The sequence below is a fragment of the Lissotriton vulgaris genome, chromosome 1_1 (assembly GCF_964263255.1).
Source record: "Lissotriton vulgaris chromosome 1_1, aLisVul1.2, whole genome shotgun sequence".
Classification (NCBI taxonomy): domain Eukaryota; kingdom Metazoa; phylum Chordata; class Amphibia; order Caudata; family Salamandridae; genus Lissotriton; species Lissotriton vulgaris.
Genome location: NC_141685.1, coordinates 164,798,905 through 164,814,307, shown reverse-complemented (window position 1 = coordinate 164,814,307; position 15,403 = coordinate 164,798,905).

Genomic DNA, 15,403 nt, shown 5'->3' with positions numbered 1-15,403 from the left:
ACAATGGGTAGCATGTGTCCAGTTCTTTCTCCCTTCGACTTTTACAGCAGTTCGGGTGGCCAAAAGAACCTGTTGGGGATGCCACCAGCGGGGCTCCAGACACTTGGTACGCTGAAAATTTCGGATCACCACCCAGTCACCCGGTTGAATGGTGTGACCTGGGCCTTCGCTCTTGTCAGGGATAGCAGCGTGAACCTGATGATAAAGAGTACGAAAAGAATTGGTTAACTGGCACAGATAGTCAGTCAATACTGGGAACTCAACATCAGACACTTTCTTTGGCCTTGGTACACCCCATACATTAGCTGGTCTACCGAATACCTATTCGTATGCAGATAATCCTATCCTTGAGTGGGCAGTCACCCTCACTGACAAGAGAGCAAGGGGCAGGGCATCTACCCAGCTAACACCTGTTTCCGCCACTATTTTGGCCAATTTTAATTTAAGTACCCCATTGTATTTCTCCACCCATCCGGCTTACTGGGAGTGATTAGCAACATGAAACCTTTGTCTGACACCAAGCCCGGAACACACAAACTGGACCACATTTGCTGTAAAATGCTGGCCATTGTCACTCCAAATCAACTGGGGCAACCCTAATCGGGGAAAGTATTCTTTCAACAAAACTTTGGCCGTTGTAATAGCTGTGCAATCCTTGGTGGGATAGGCCTCCACCCATCTGCTGAAGGCACAGACCACTACAAGGACATATTTCAAATTCGCCCATCTGTCCATGTGGATATAATCCATCTGGATGGCCTCAAAAGGAAACGTAGGTGGGGAGAAGCCACCAACGGGGGTAACTGTACCTTTTCCTGGATTGTGCATAAGGCAGATCATACATGACTTAACCCATTGGTCATCATATAGGGGTACTTTTTCATTATACCATGTTGGCTCTAGTAACTTGCTTATTCCCTTTGCACTGATATGGGCAGGGCCATGGGCCATAGTGACAACTGGGGGGACATGACTGTCTGGTAACATCCATTGCCTCCCTTCAGATATACGCACCCAACATCCCTCTTATCTCTTTCTCTGCCAGATATTCCTCCCATGTGTGCAGTTATTTTGTAGTGGCATGAGATTGAATCTCGACCACACTCTGACTAGTATTTTCCAACATTTCTCCTTCCACCACCCATCTGGCTGATCCTGTCAAAAACATTCCATCTGATTTACTTAGAGCAGTCTGTCTTGCTGTTTGGTCTGCAAGGGCATTGCCTTCCCCTACATCATCAGTCACTTTCTAGTGGGCTTTACATTTAATCACTGCAACTTTTCTAGGTAATGTCAAGGCTTCTAGAAGTCGTCTAGGGGCCATGCTGTATTCTAGTCCCATGTGAGGTGAGAAAATGTCTTTCTTTCCAGAGTCTACCAAAATTGTGAGCCACCCTAAAAGCGTACTGACTGTCCGTATAGATATTAACAGTCATGTTTTTACTGATTTCACAAGCTCTTGTCAAGGCCATTAATTTAGCCGCTTGGGCCGATGCCTGTGGAATTTGTGCTGTCTCAACTACTGTAACAAGCGTGGTGAGGGCATATGCAGCAGATGTAGTTCCATCCGATCTTTTAAGACATGAACCATCTATGTATAGTGTTCCCTCAGCGTCTGTTAGGGGGGTGTCATGTAGGTCCACACGACCCTTTGTCTCTTCTTCAGTCCATAATATGCAGTTATGAGGGTCAGAATTTTTCCCTTGTGTCTCAGTAGGGAGTAGTGTAGCTGGGTTTAGAATATTACATCTCCTAATGTCAATGTGACTGGAAAAAACAGTGAGCTCATAACCTGTAAGTCGTGCACTGGTAAGGTGTTGTGTCTTGGTGTTGTTGAGCAAGGAATCTACTGCATGTGGGACCATTAAGGTCAAGGGTGAAGACATAACAATACCTTCGCTCTGGCGGACCATAAGTGCAGCAGCAGCAGCTGCGCGTAAACATCCAGGGAGGGCTCGTGCTACTGGGTCAAGTGTAGTCGAGAAATAAGCACAAGGGCGATGTTTGTCTCCAAAAATCTGAGTTAAGACCGCACAAGCGCAGCCATGTGTACCATGGACAAAAAGGAAAAATTGTTTGCCATAGTCTGGTGTGCCTAACACTAGAGCTGTACATAAGGCATATTTGAGTGTCTGAACAGCAGCCACATGCTCAGTTGTCCATGGAAAACCTCTTTCTGGCATATCTTTAGTAGTGAGAGCTAAAAGAGGTTTGACAATGGCCGAGAAGTTAGGGATACATTGTCTGCAATAGGAAGTGAGGCCTATAAAGGCACGTACTTGTTTCTGTGTCAAAGGGGGAGGCATGGAGATAATAAGGGACACTCGGTCAGCGGTAAGTTGTCTTCTCTCCTTCGAAAGGAGGTGGCTGAGGTAGGTCATTTTCTCTCGACAAAATTGCAATTTGATTATGATTATGGGAGGCAAGGTGGTGAAACAGACGTACTGTTGCTTGTTCACAAAGTGGAACAGACATGGCTGCAATTAAGAGGTCATCTACATATTGCAACAGAGTGGATCCTGCTGGGAGCGTCGGGGAGTCCAACTGATTCTTGAGAGCCAGACTATAGATGCTGGGGCTTTCAGTAAAACCTTGGGGGACGCGGCAGAACCGGAAACTCGGCCCTCCAAGTTAGAAACCAAAAAGATGTCTACTGTCCGGATGTATGGGAATGCTGAAAAACGCATTCTTTAGGTCAATAACAGAAAAATGAGTGGCGCTCGGTGGGACCATGGTCAAGCGGGCTGTGATATCAGGGACAATGGGATACTGTGTGACCGTAATTTTGTTGAGAGCCTGCAGATCCATGACAAACCAATAAATTTTGGGGGCCGCGGGAGAGGGATCAATACATTTTTTAAGACCTGGAATAATTGGGCTGTTACACTCGTTAGCATGTGTCTCCTCAACTACTCCCGTCTTCATGAGATCTGATATTATAGATAATAGGGCAGCCTCACCTTTCTGGAGAAGGCGATACTGGCGAAGCCGGGGCAGTTGGGAACCTTGCTGGATACGGACAGTATGCAGAGAAATGTCGAGAAGTCCTACATCAGTGTCAGAAGTGGCCCAAAGTGATAAGGGTAAGGCCTGCAGAACGGGAGGGAGGGGTCCAGAGAGGAACGTATTGGCGGAGGAATCTGGTGATATGGTAAGGGACACGCCATCAGGACTACAAGAAATGATAGCATGTAAAGCCTTTAACAAATCCATACCCAGCAAATTTTCAGTACATCCAGTCGTGAGAATCACAGGAGCATCCATATGAGCTGGACCGAGATCCAGCGGGAGAGGCTTAGAGATGGGGTTGGTGACAGGGACCCCAGATAAACTCACGGAGACATTGAGAGAGCCAGAAAGGGGTGCCTCCGGTATCAAGGTGTGCACAACAGAGATTCTAGTAGCACCGGTGTCTAGGAGAAACTTTGGTTTATCCCCTGCAACTGACATCCCGACATAAGGACCTCGCTGATCCACAGGAATGGGCACTCTTACATTACCCCTCTCCTGGCTTTCCTATGGCTGGTAGAAACCTGTCTCATCGGTCTCATCATAATCATTGTTAAAGTGTGTCCTAGTGGCCTCAAACCCATTGTCAAATCTGCCTCTGCCTAGGAGGTCCCATATTTCCTTCCCTTTGAGTTCGGGCCTAGTTTTTCCTGACTGAAAATTCTGGGCTAATACCGGGCATTCACTAACCCAGTGGCCATAAGCCTTACAGTAGGCACACTGGTCTTTATCAACGGGACCTGCCGAACTGATGGACTTCTGTAAAGGAGACTGAAGGGGGCGCTGGGGCAGCCTCTGGAACTGGTCCGAAGGCAGACCTTGGCCTCTAGCATTTTGTCCCCGGGGTGGATAAGCTTGTTGTAACAAAACTTTAGTTTTAACGTCCTTGTTCTTCCTAACCTCTTTGTCTTTATCTTCATTCTCTCTATTTTCATGATATTGGGCCATGGCAAGGATGCCTGCCATAGTCTGAGCTGACCATGTGCTCTCAACCTTCTTAAGGTAGGCCGAGAGATCCGGTAATAAATGAGATACAAAATTTATCAATAACCACTGAACCCGAGCCAGGAGCTCTAGGGTCCAATCCACTGTGACTTTTGTACTCCGTTTCGAAGCGGGTGAAAAAATCAGCAACAGACTCATCCTTACGTTGTTTACATGCATTTATCTTATCCCAATTAACAGCTATTTCAGGCAAAAGGGTCTTCATGAGTTGCAACAGATGGCCTGGGAGAGCCAGAATAGCCGGATCAGGCTTAGTCCCTCCCTCTCTGTCATTCTCCATCCTCTCAAAGTCGGTCCAGTCACGCAAAGCGGCATTATGGTTGGCATGGCGTATTTTGTCCCATATGTCGGGTGGTACTACTGACCCGAACAATAAGTCAATATCCTCTAAGGTAAGGACACCAGAGGAAACAATCTGACCTAATTCCTTATAGTAAAAAGCCAGATTCTTACGGGGTCTGGTAATTGGGATTTCAATTGAAGAACATCCGCTCTTTTCCATGGGACATGCACCCACATCCTACGCCAGTGGGCTGGGGCTGCTCCAACACCCTCGTTATTGGTGAGCACTGCAGGGATAAAGACAGGAGCTGTCTCTCTGATAGGCATAGCTTTGTCATTCGGAGGTGGCGGAATAGCCATTGTGTCTCTGAACGCAATCATGGTAACAAGGGCTTCATGCATGTCATCTCCCTGAACATGACCCTTGGCAATAGTTAGTTGTAAATCAATCAATCCCCGGGGAGTATCTATGAACAACGCTTTGTATCTTTTCATTATAAGTGTGCACATATACTCGGCCATGTCTGTTTGTTGTATGGCCGTCCATTGTCTAAACGTCGACCAGATATCTTTAACGCCATAAATATTACCATTATTTACCCAAAATGCACATTGTGTTCGCATAGCATCCCTTTCACTACCCCCAGCGAGTTCAGCAGACCTCAAAGACTCCTTTCTATGGGTACCGAAGAATCCAAACAGGGTATTGGGCATAAGGGAGGACGATCTCGTTTGGTCCGAAGTGGCATAAGGGTCACCAACAGGGGTATCAATAGACTGATTATCAATCAGACAGGAATATATGGTCGGGGTTGGGTCAATAACTGGGGCGGTATGAACTGTTGGAGGGAGGGGTGCTGGCAGGATGACAGGAGTCAAAGGATCAGGCAGTGGTACAATGGGTGGGGCAGCCTGAACCACCACTGGTGGGAGTGGAGCGTTAGGAACATTTTGAGGAAGAGCGGGATACATGGGAGCTGGAGCATAGGCAGGAGGTGGACCTTCAAGAATAGAATTCAACAACGAGTCCCCCTCTTCTCCTTCAACCTCAAGGTCCCTGGGAGAACGAGCAGGGTAACATTTTGTCGCCTTAGCCCTATGATGCCTATCTGCCATTTCAACGCCTTCCTGAACCTTATTTTCTAAATGCGCTTTCGCATGATCAGCCATAGACATCCGCTCTTTCTTTTTATTCAACGCTTGCTTTTTTCTTATTCTTTGATCTATTTCTTTCCTCCACAACGCGGTGGCGTCAAACATGGCTTGACGAGACCGTTTGCGGAGCAGCTGCTCCTGCAGGCTCGAAAGGGCCTGGAGATCAAAGGAGCCAACCTGTGGCCACTGTAATTCAACATTGCTTCGTTTCGTATATTTTACCCATAAGGAAGAAAACAAGATAGCAGATGGCCCATATTTAACATACATCTCATAACTTGGAGTTCCTTCTGGAGGAAGCGGGCAGGCTGCCTCCAGAAGAGAGTCCTCTGTACATACGCAACAACATAATTTTTGGAACTTACTACTGACTGGCATATTTTTACTTCAGGCAGACAACAGCGGGAGAAAACACTCACCTCACTGGCTTGGCTTTTGCAAAAGTCAATACAGACAGAAAACCGAGCACAAGTGGTGGATGATCAGTCCACCCTTACCCGAAAATGTTGTTCTCTTCTGCAGACGCAGGCACGAGTCCAGATCCAGACAGAGACCGCACTAAAGGGGACACCAGCGGGACACAGTCAGGTGTCCCAGACCGGATGGGAAAGACCGTGTGCAAGACTTCTGGTCTACCGGACTAAAAATGGTCCCTCGGGTAGGGTACCTCCGTCGGACTTCCACCACGGGCCCCCTCACGAACACCGGGCCAGACCTACGTCTCTTTGGTGTCCCTGTTCAGGCGCCATTTGTAGAACCAAGAAAAGCCCACCCCAAGGAGGAGTGGGGGCTTGGCAGTGCGGGAATCACCCGAGTCTACTCTTACCCTACGTATATAATAAAGTGGACCCGGAAACCTACGTCTGCAGAGAGAACCACCTTTATTACAATAGCCCGGGCTATCGCTACTATAAAAAATAACATCCCCACTCCTCTTTCCTCCGCTAGCCGGTCTTGCCCAGCAAGAACTCATTCTCGCTAGATGCCTTTCCTCCGATCTCCAAGACAGATTTTAGGCTCTCCTGAACAAAGTTAGCTCAGGTTCGCCTCACGATTGCTGTCCTCCTCAGATCCTTAAGGAGGCCTTTCTTGCTTGTCCGGACCCTCCGCTCGCCTTGCTTAACAATTCCTTAGCAACTGGCATAGTTCCAGACTCGTTCAAACGTGCGGTAGTGGGCCCCATTCTAAAAAAGCCCAATGCCGACCCTTTAATTCTAAGTAACTTCCGCCCTATCTCGTTACTCCCGTATCTCGGGAAGACTCTGGAGGCCCATGTCACTCATTGCCTAAGCTTATTTATTGAAAACTCTCAGTTCCTTGACCCTCAGCAGGCGGGCTTTAGTCCGGCCCATTCCACCGAGGCTGTCATCGTGGCTGTGATGGACGAGCTTAGGAAGGAGGCTGATAATAACATCTTCCAGGCTCTGATGTTACTGGATTTATCGGCGGCCTTCGACACAGTCGATCATGAACTCCCGATCGACCGTGTCAACAATGCTGGCGTCCAAGGCCTGGCGCTGAAGTGGATTAGATCTTTTCTGCATCAATCAATCAATCAATCAAGGAATTTGTTGAGCGCGCTACTCACCCATTACGGTCTCAAGGCGCTGGGGGGGGGGGGGTCGCTACTGCTCGAACAGCCAGGTCTTGAGTTGCTTCCTGAAGGCGAGGTGGTCATGTGTCAGCCGGAGGTGGGTGGGGAGGGAGTTCCATGTCTTGGCTGCCAGATAGGAGAAGGATCTTCCTCCGGCGGTGCTTTGCGGATGCGTGGAATGGTGGCAAGGGCGAGGCTGGCGGAGCGGAGCTGGCGGGTTGGCGTGTAGAATGTGAGGCGGTTGTTGAGGTACACAGGGCCCTCGTCGTGGAGAGCCTTGTGTGCGTGGGTGAGGAGTCGGAATGTGATTCTCTTGTTGACGGGGAGCCAGTGAAGATTCCTTAGATGGGCGGAGAAGTGGCTGTGGATGTCCAGGATGAGTCTAGCCGAAGCGTTCTGAATGCGCTGTAGTCTTTTCTGGAGTTTGGCCGTGGTTCCGGCGTAGAGGGTGTTTCCGTAGTCTAGGCGGCTGGTGACGAGGGCCTGGGTGATCGTCTTCCTGGTTGCAGTGGGGATCCATCGTAAGATTTTTCGGAGCATGTGCAGGTTGTTGAAACAGGACGAGGAGACGGCGTTGATTTGCTTGGTCATCGTGAGGGAGGAGTCCAGGATGAAACCAGGTTGCATGCGTGGTCTGTGGGTTTGGGGGCGGTGCCCAGGGCAGGTGGCAACCAGGAGTCGTTCCAGGCCGGAGGGGAGGGGCCCAGGATGAGGACTTCCGTCTTGTCTGAGTTCAGCTTCAGCCTGCTGAGCTTCATCCATTCCACGACGTCCTTCATTCCTTCCTGAAGGCTGGTTCTGGCGGTGGCGGGGTCGTTGGTGAGGGAGAGGATCAGCTGTGAGTCGTCAGCGTAGGAGATGATGTTGAGGTTGTGCTTGCGTGCGATGGCCGCGAGGGGGCTCATGTAGAGGTTGAATAGGGTGGGGCTGAGAGAGGAGCCTTTTGGGACACCGCAGATGACTTCGGTAGCCGCAGACCAGAAGGGGGGACTCTCTGGGTTCTACCGGCGAGGAACGAGATGATCCGTTCCAAGGCCGGGCCTTGGATGCCGGTGTTGCTGAGGCGCTGTATCAGGATGAGTGCGGTGGTTTCCCCGTTGTCGAGCATAAACCTGATGTCGTCGGTAGCTGCGATGAGGGCGGTCTCGGTGCTGTGGTTAGGTCGGAAGCCGGACTGTGACGGGTTGAGGGATCCGTTTGTCTCGAGGAAGGCAGAGAGTTGTTTGTTGACCGTCTTCTCGATGACTTTGGCCGGAAACGGGAGGAGCGAGATGGGTCAAAAGTTCTTGAGGTCCGTGGGGTTCGCGGTGGTTTTTTTTAGGAGGGCGCTGAGTTCGGCATGCTTCCAGCTCTCTGGGAAGGTGGCTGATGCGAAGGAGCTGTTGATGACGTCGCGGAGTTGGGGTGCGATGATGAGGTCAGCTTTGTTAAAGATGTGGTGTGGGCATGGGTCGGTGGGGGAGCCGGAGTGGATGGTGCTCATGGTGTGGGTGGTGTCTTCGGTGCTGACCGGGTTCTAGGTGCAGAGGGTGGCGGTTGGGTGCGCTGGTTCGGTAGTTGGGTGGATGGTCTGTGTGCTGAAGCTGTTGTGTATGTCGGCGATCTTGCGGTGAAAAAACGAGGCGAGGGAGTCGCAGAGGTCTTGCGAGGGTGTGATGTTGTTGTTGCAGGCGCTGGGGTTGGAGAGCTCTTTGATGATGCTGAAGAGTTCCTTGCTGTTGTTGGTGTTGTTGTCCAGGCGCTGTTTGTAAGTAGTTCTCTTGGTGGTGCGGATCAGTTGGTGGTGCTTGCGGGTGGCGTTCTTGAGGGCTGTCATGTTCTCCGTTGTCTGGTCCTGGTTAAGAGTCTTGGCGTTATCATTTGCAAAGATCTTTCTATGAAACCTCAGATTAATGCTGTTACCTCTTCCTGCTTTTTCATCTTCTCAGAATTCGCAAAATCTGTAGGTTTCTGACCACGAAGGCTCTTATTCTTGTCATCATGGCCTTAATCACCTCTCGTATTGATTACGACAACGCTCTTCATGTTGGCATTCCTGCTTACCAGCTCCATCGTCTGCAGCTGGTGCAAAATCAAGCTGCCAGGCTTGTTTTCCGCCAGCCTAAACATCAACATGTCTCTCCACTACTGAGGAACCTTCACTGGCTCCCGGTGGCCAAACGCTGCATCTTTAAACTCGGGTGTATCATTTTTATGCTCTCTCTGATCAGGGCCCTGCCTTCATTGCCTCCAGAATCCACCGCTATGCCCCCTCTCGTGCCCTTCGTTCTTCCCACCATAACCTGCTTGTTATTCCTTCATATAAGCGGAAAAAACATGGTGGCCTTAGATTTTCTTTTCTGGCCCCCAGGCTATGGAATTCATTTCCGAGTGAACTTAGACTCTCCCCCAGTTACGTCTCCTTCAGGACACTTCTTAAAACGTATCTGTTTCGGCAAGCCTACGAGTAATCACATGTCCATCATCACCCCTTCGTCTCTAGCGCCATGAAACCGCCTGGTGTCCGTGCGCTGTAGAAGTGCTTTTAACATAACATAACATAACATGGAACAGAGTCCCAAGCTAGTCAGAGACAAAACCCAGGAGGCTGCTGCTTTACTCCACAGCGAACAAGCCTTATATACATTTTTACTCCACTCTTTTGGCATTCAGTCCATTGTGAATCAGGGCGGTGTTTGTAGTGGATGACCTGATCAAGGCGGTGTTTGTAGTGGATGACCTGATCAAGGCGGTGTTTGTGGTTGATGACCTATTCAAGGCTCGGCATTCATGCCATTGTTCAATCAGCTTGATCAAGGTTCGGCATTCAGACCATTGTTCAATCAGCTTGATCAAGGCTCGGTCAGTCAGACCATTGTCCAGATAACCTGATCACGGTGTCAAGGATGTTTACCAAGCAGAAGATGAAAAACAAGCTTGTTTACACAGGGCGTAGGTGTCTCATGGCTTTCTGTAGATGAATTGGCTAACTGCAAACAGGGGGGCTTGGGTATGTGATAGTTTTGAGCGTCAGCAGAAATGGAGGCTGTAGGCAGGGTTTTGCCACGAGATGGCAAGGAATGGAGGAATGTAAGGAAATTAATAGAACCTAGTGAAAACTCATTTTCTTCAGGCATCTCTGCTTCTCCATGTGGGAGGGGCCCCTGTCTTTCTCCATGTGGGAGGGGCCCCTGTCTTTCTCCATGTAGGAGGGGCCCCCTGCTTCTCCTTGTGGGGGTGGGGTGGAGAAGTTAGATGGATGGAAAGAGAGGAAGAGGAAGGGGAGGCTGGGTCATCTTAAGGATTGTGGGGGCCATGGACTGAACATTTTGGGGATCCTGCTCAGACCAGTTGTGAATTCATGATCCAATCAGACTGCTCCAGACTCTAAAGTGTGTCCAATGACTCAGCTCACTGACGTCACTGCGCACAATCCTTGCCACCCACCTATAATAAAAATATATGAAAACAAACTGCGTTTAAAAACCATTCAAAGTCATCAGGGCAGGGCTGCGTGGAGAACAGAGCCAGGTCTATCAGGGCCCCTGAAAGGCTGGGGCCCGGGGCCAGAGCCCACTTTGCCAAGGCCTTAAAACTTCTCTGGGAGGAGGTAGAGGGAGAAACAGAGGGAGGAGAGCTAGAGAGAAAGCGATCAGAGGGAGAGGAAAGAAGTGGTAATGGGTGGATGGATGGATGGGTGGGTGGATGGATGGATCGGTGGGTGGGTGGATGGGTAGATGGATGGATGGGTAGATGAATGGATGGATGGTGGATGGATGGGTGGGTGGATGGATAGGTGGGTGGATGGATGGGTAGATGCATGGATGGGTAGATGGATGGTTAGATGGATAGGTGGCTGGATGTGTGGGCAGATTGATAGGTAGATGGATGGATGGGTTGATGGGTAGATGGATGGGTGGATGGCTACATAAATAGATGGATGGATGGGTGGGTGGATGGATGGGTGGATGGATGTGTGGGTGAATGGGTGCGTGGATGGATGGGTGGGTGGATGGGTAGATGGGTGGATGGATGGGTAGATGGGTGGATGGATGGGTAGATGAATGGATGGATGGATGGGTAGGTGGATGGATGGGTAGGTGGGTGGATGGGTAGGTGGATGGATGGGTAGGTGGATGGATAGGTGGGTGGATGGATAGGTGGGTGGATGGATGTGTGGTGGGTGGATGGATGGATGGATGGGTGGATTGATGGCCAGATGGATGGATGGATGAGTGGATTGATGGTCAGATGGATGGATGGGTGGGTGGATGTGTGGGTGGTTTGAAGGGTAAATGGATGGATGTATGGATGGGTGGGTGTAATGGGTAGATGGGTGGATGGATAGATGAATAGGCCCAGACACTCTCGGCTCCTTTATCTCACTCTTGATTCCACCTTGTGGCTCTTTAATCCACCCCAGACACTCTCTGCTCCATTATCTCACTCTTGATTCCACCTCAGGGCTCTTTAATCCACCCCCAGACAATCTCAGCTCCTTTATCTCACTCTTGATTCCACCTCATGGCTCTTTATTCCACCCCCAGACACTCTCGGCTCTTTTATCTGACTCTTGATTCCATCTTGTGGCTCTTTAATTTACCCCAGACACTCTGGCCTCCTTTATCTCACTCCTGTAGATCCCTGCTTTCTCCCTTTATCACTTTTTCATCTTTCTCTTCCTCTTTCTACCCTCCTGTTTTTTTTTTTGTAATTTTATTTTTTATTGCAAACAAGTCAGATTAACAGCATTAAAAAAGTTTTGGTTTTTTTCTTTCTTTTTTTTTCCTTTTTTTTTTCTTCCCCTTTTTGCCATAAGACAAAAAGTCTATATAAAGCATTTACATAAGCAAAGAGAGAAAAAGAGGAAAGAGTAAAAAAAAAACATTTGACAGTATATGAGATAAACATTACATTAAATGAGAAAAAAAATAATATCTTAATTTTGTCCATTCATTTCTCCTTGAGTCCATTGTTGCATATCTGCCCATATTTTTCTCCCCATTTGTTTTTTTTCCATCCTTTTGTCGTATAAATCGCGGATTTGAGATTAAATTTGGCCAGCAGCCGAGATCTCCACATAGAGAAAGAAGGTGGCTCTACACTAATCCATTCTTGTGTTATACAAGCTCGAAATACAGACATCATAATAAAAATAAGAGATTTATGTTCTTTTCCTACAGTGTCCGTTGAGAGTCCAAATAGCAATTCCGAAGTCAAACTTAATGTATAACCTATTATCATCTGTATAAATTTCTGAATTTCTGAAAGTAAAATTCTAAGTTTGGGACAAGAAAATAACATATGAATGGTGTCTGCTCCAATCAAGGAACACCGATTACAAGAAATACCAGTTGTAGCACCCATTTCATTACCTTAGCTGGAGTATAGTACAAATCAAATAATATCATATAATGTTGTGAACGTGATCTACCAGTAATTAAGACAGAATCTGCTAGGTCAATTGATTCTTCTAACAATACATTTTTCCCCAATTTCACTACCCATTTTTGTTGAATCGTGGATAAATCATCCGGGAGTTTGGTCATAAGGATATCATACAGATAACCAATTTTCCTTTTTGAAAACAGACTCTCAATCAATAAAAACTTATGTAGATCGTGTCGATCTTGATATAAAGTGGATTTCAAATAACTATATATCTGCAAGTATTTAAAATAATCGAATCTCGTTAGGTTGAATTTAGTTTGAAGTTCATCAAATGAAGATATGCCATTTTCTGAGCATAAGTCACCCATATAAATAATGCCCTGATTGCTCCATTTGATCATAATGGCATCCCTAAATATGGGGGGAAAACATTGTATTGAATTTAATGGAGTATACCTCGATAACTTTGGAATCCCTACTAGTTTTCTAATAGTTTTCCATGCTTTATATGCTGCAGTTACTGTCTTAAATTTTATCTTTTTATAATAACTGGGTTCTATTATTCTTAAAAAATGGCCTCTAGCTTTAGTTCCTAAAGCAAATTCATAAATCGACGGGGTATGTACATATGAAATCGGGCCTTTATTACCAATAATTAAAGGGGATATATATTGTAGTACCACCGCTAAATAATAAAATAAAAGATGAGGAGTAGCCCATCCTCCTCTTGTCCTTGGTAGAATCATTTTTTTATAGGCTCTTCGGTTACCCTTATAGCCCCATAGGAATCTCCCTAACATTTTTTCAGTTTGCTTAAAAAAGTCCATCGAAAATTCAAGTGGTATTGATCTAAATAGATATATGAATTTTGGTAAGATTAACATTTTTAAAACGTCATTCCTCCCATATAATGATAAGTGTAAATGGTTAATGTGTTCTAACGTGGAGTTGGCTTTTTTTTAATACTGGGTTATAATTAATCTTAGGAATATTTATAATTAGGGTGGTTAATTTAATACCTAGATATATCGCTTCAGTAACTATGTTGATTCGAGGTGGAGGATTTTGGCCAACAAATAAAATTTGTGTTTTTGAAAGATTTAATTTATAACCTGAGAAGGACCTGAATTGTACTGCCAGTTCCTCAATCCTATTAAAGGTCTTCACTATGTCTTTAGTGACAACTACCACGTCATCTGCATATGCTAATGCTCTATAGCTAACCCCTGCTACCTCTACTGGAATTATCTCGTCATCCTGATATAGTTTATTAAGAAAGGTGTCGATATAGATAGCAAATAAAAGTGGGGAGGAGGGGCAGCCCTGGCGTGTTCCACGCTGAATAGGAAAAAATGACGATTTATTAGATCCTAATTTAACACGAGATGTCGGATTTTGATAGAGAGCCTTCAGCGCTACAATTATACCTGGGCCAAATCCCTTCATATATAGTAGGTCCCATAAATAAGACCAGGCCACCCTATCGAATGCTTTTTCAGCATCCAATAGGGCGATTCCGATAGGTGTATTGGTACCTTCTGCCCAATCCATCAGTGCAATGATTCTCCGAATATGGTCTGCTGTATCTCTATTCGGAATAAAACCATGCTGCCAACGTGAGACAATTGTAGGTATAATTTGTGAAATTCTATAAGCTAAGATCTTTGAATATATTTTGCTATCGGAATTTATTAACGATATTGGCCTATATGATGCCGGGTTCAAGGGATCTTTATCCTTTTTGGGAAATGTCATGATTATAGATTCGCTCCAAGATAATGGTGGTTTCCCTCTTTGTGCCTCAATAAACGTTATCAAAATATCTTGTTTTATAACATTCCTAAATATTCTATAAAATTCCAACGGAATGCCATCAGGACCTACTGCTTTGCCTAACGCCAGTGATAATAATGCTTTTTCCATTTCCTCCCATGTAATATCAGCCTCTAAGGCCAATTTTTGAACCTCAGACAGGCTAGTAAATTGAATTGAACTCCCAAAATTTATAAAAAGATCTGTTGAGTAAGATAGAGCGTCATATTGATATAATTTAGCATAGAATCGACAGAAAATTTCCAGAATTGATTCAGAGTTATTATGTAGCTGTCCTGTCTCATCCCGTAAAGAATTTATAGAATTGTAGACCTCTCTTTGTCTAATTTTTCTCGCCAAAATCTTACCTGAGTTCTCACCCAATTCATAAATCTGAGGGCGGAAGGTTGCCACCTGTTCCGCTAATTTGGTTGCAAACATTTCATATAACCATGACTTATGAATTGCTAGATTATTTTCGATATCCCCTGTATCTTATGACAGTGCTATTGCTGCTATTAATTTCTTCTCCCAATCCATAACATTCTTATAATTTACTTCAGTTTTTTGTCAATTGATCTTTTGTTTCTTGATAGCATATGATAATGATTCACCACGTACCCCCCCCCTTAAAAGCATCCCAGACATATTTGACTTGTGCAGTTCCTCTATTAATTTCAAAAAATTCTTTTATCCATTTTGACATAAGTTCCAAGTATTCAGGGGCTACTAATAATTTCCTGTCAAATGTCCAGTTTCTAAGTTGAGAGGTGGGGAACATATCTGTTTTAATTTCAATCATTATTGGGTTATGATCCGAGATAATACGTGGATATATTTCGAATGCTGTATCTTCAATTAATGCCGAGTTAATAAAGAAGTAATCCAAACGTACACATTTTTTATGGGTGAATGAGAAAAATGTAAACCCCGGACTTGTAGGTTTTATTTCATAAGCGAGATCAGATAAATCATAATCTAGTAGCAGAGAGCGAATTGCTTTATATGTTTTTTTTTTGGAACCCTGATAAGGAGATGTACCTCGAATATTCATATTATTCTCTTTCTACCCTCCTTGTGTGTTTTTCACTCCCTTGTTATGGGTCAAAGTCTGATGAGGAAAAATAAGTGCCGGCCCCCAAAAAGAGATTGCTGACCTGCGAACACCGACTGAAA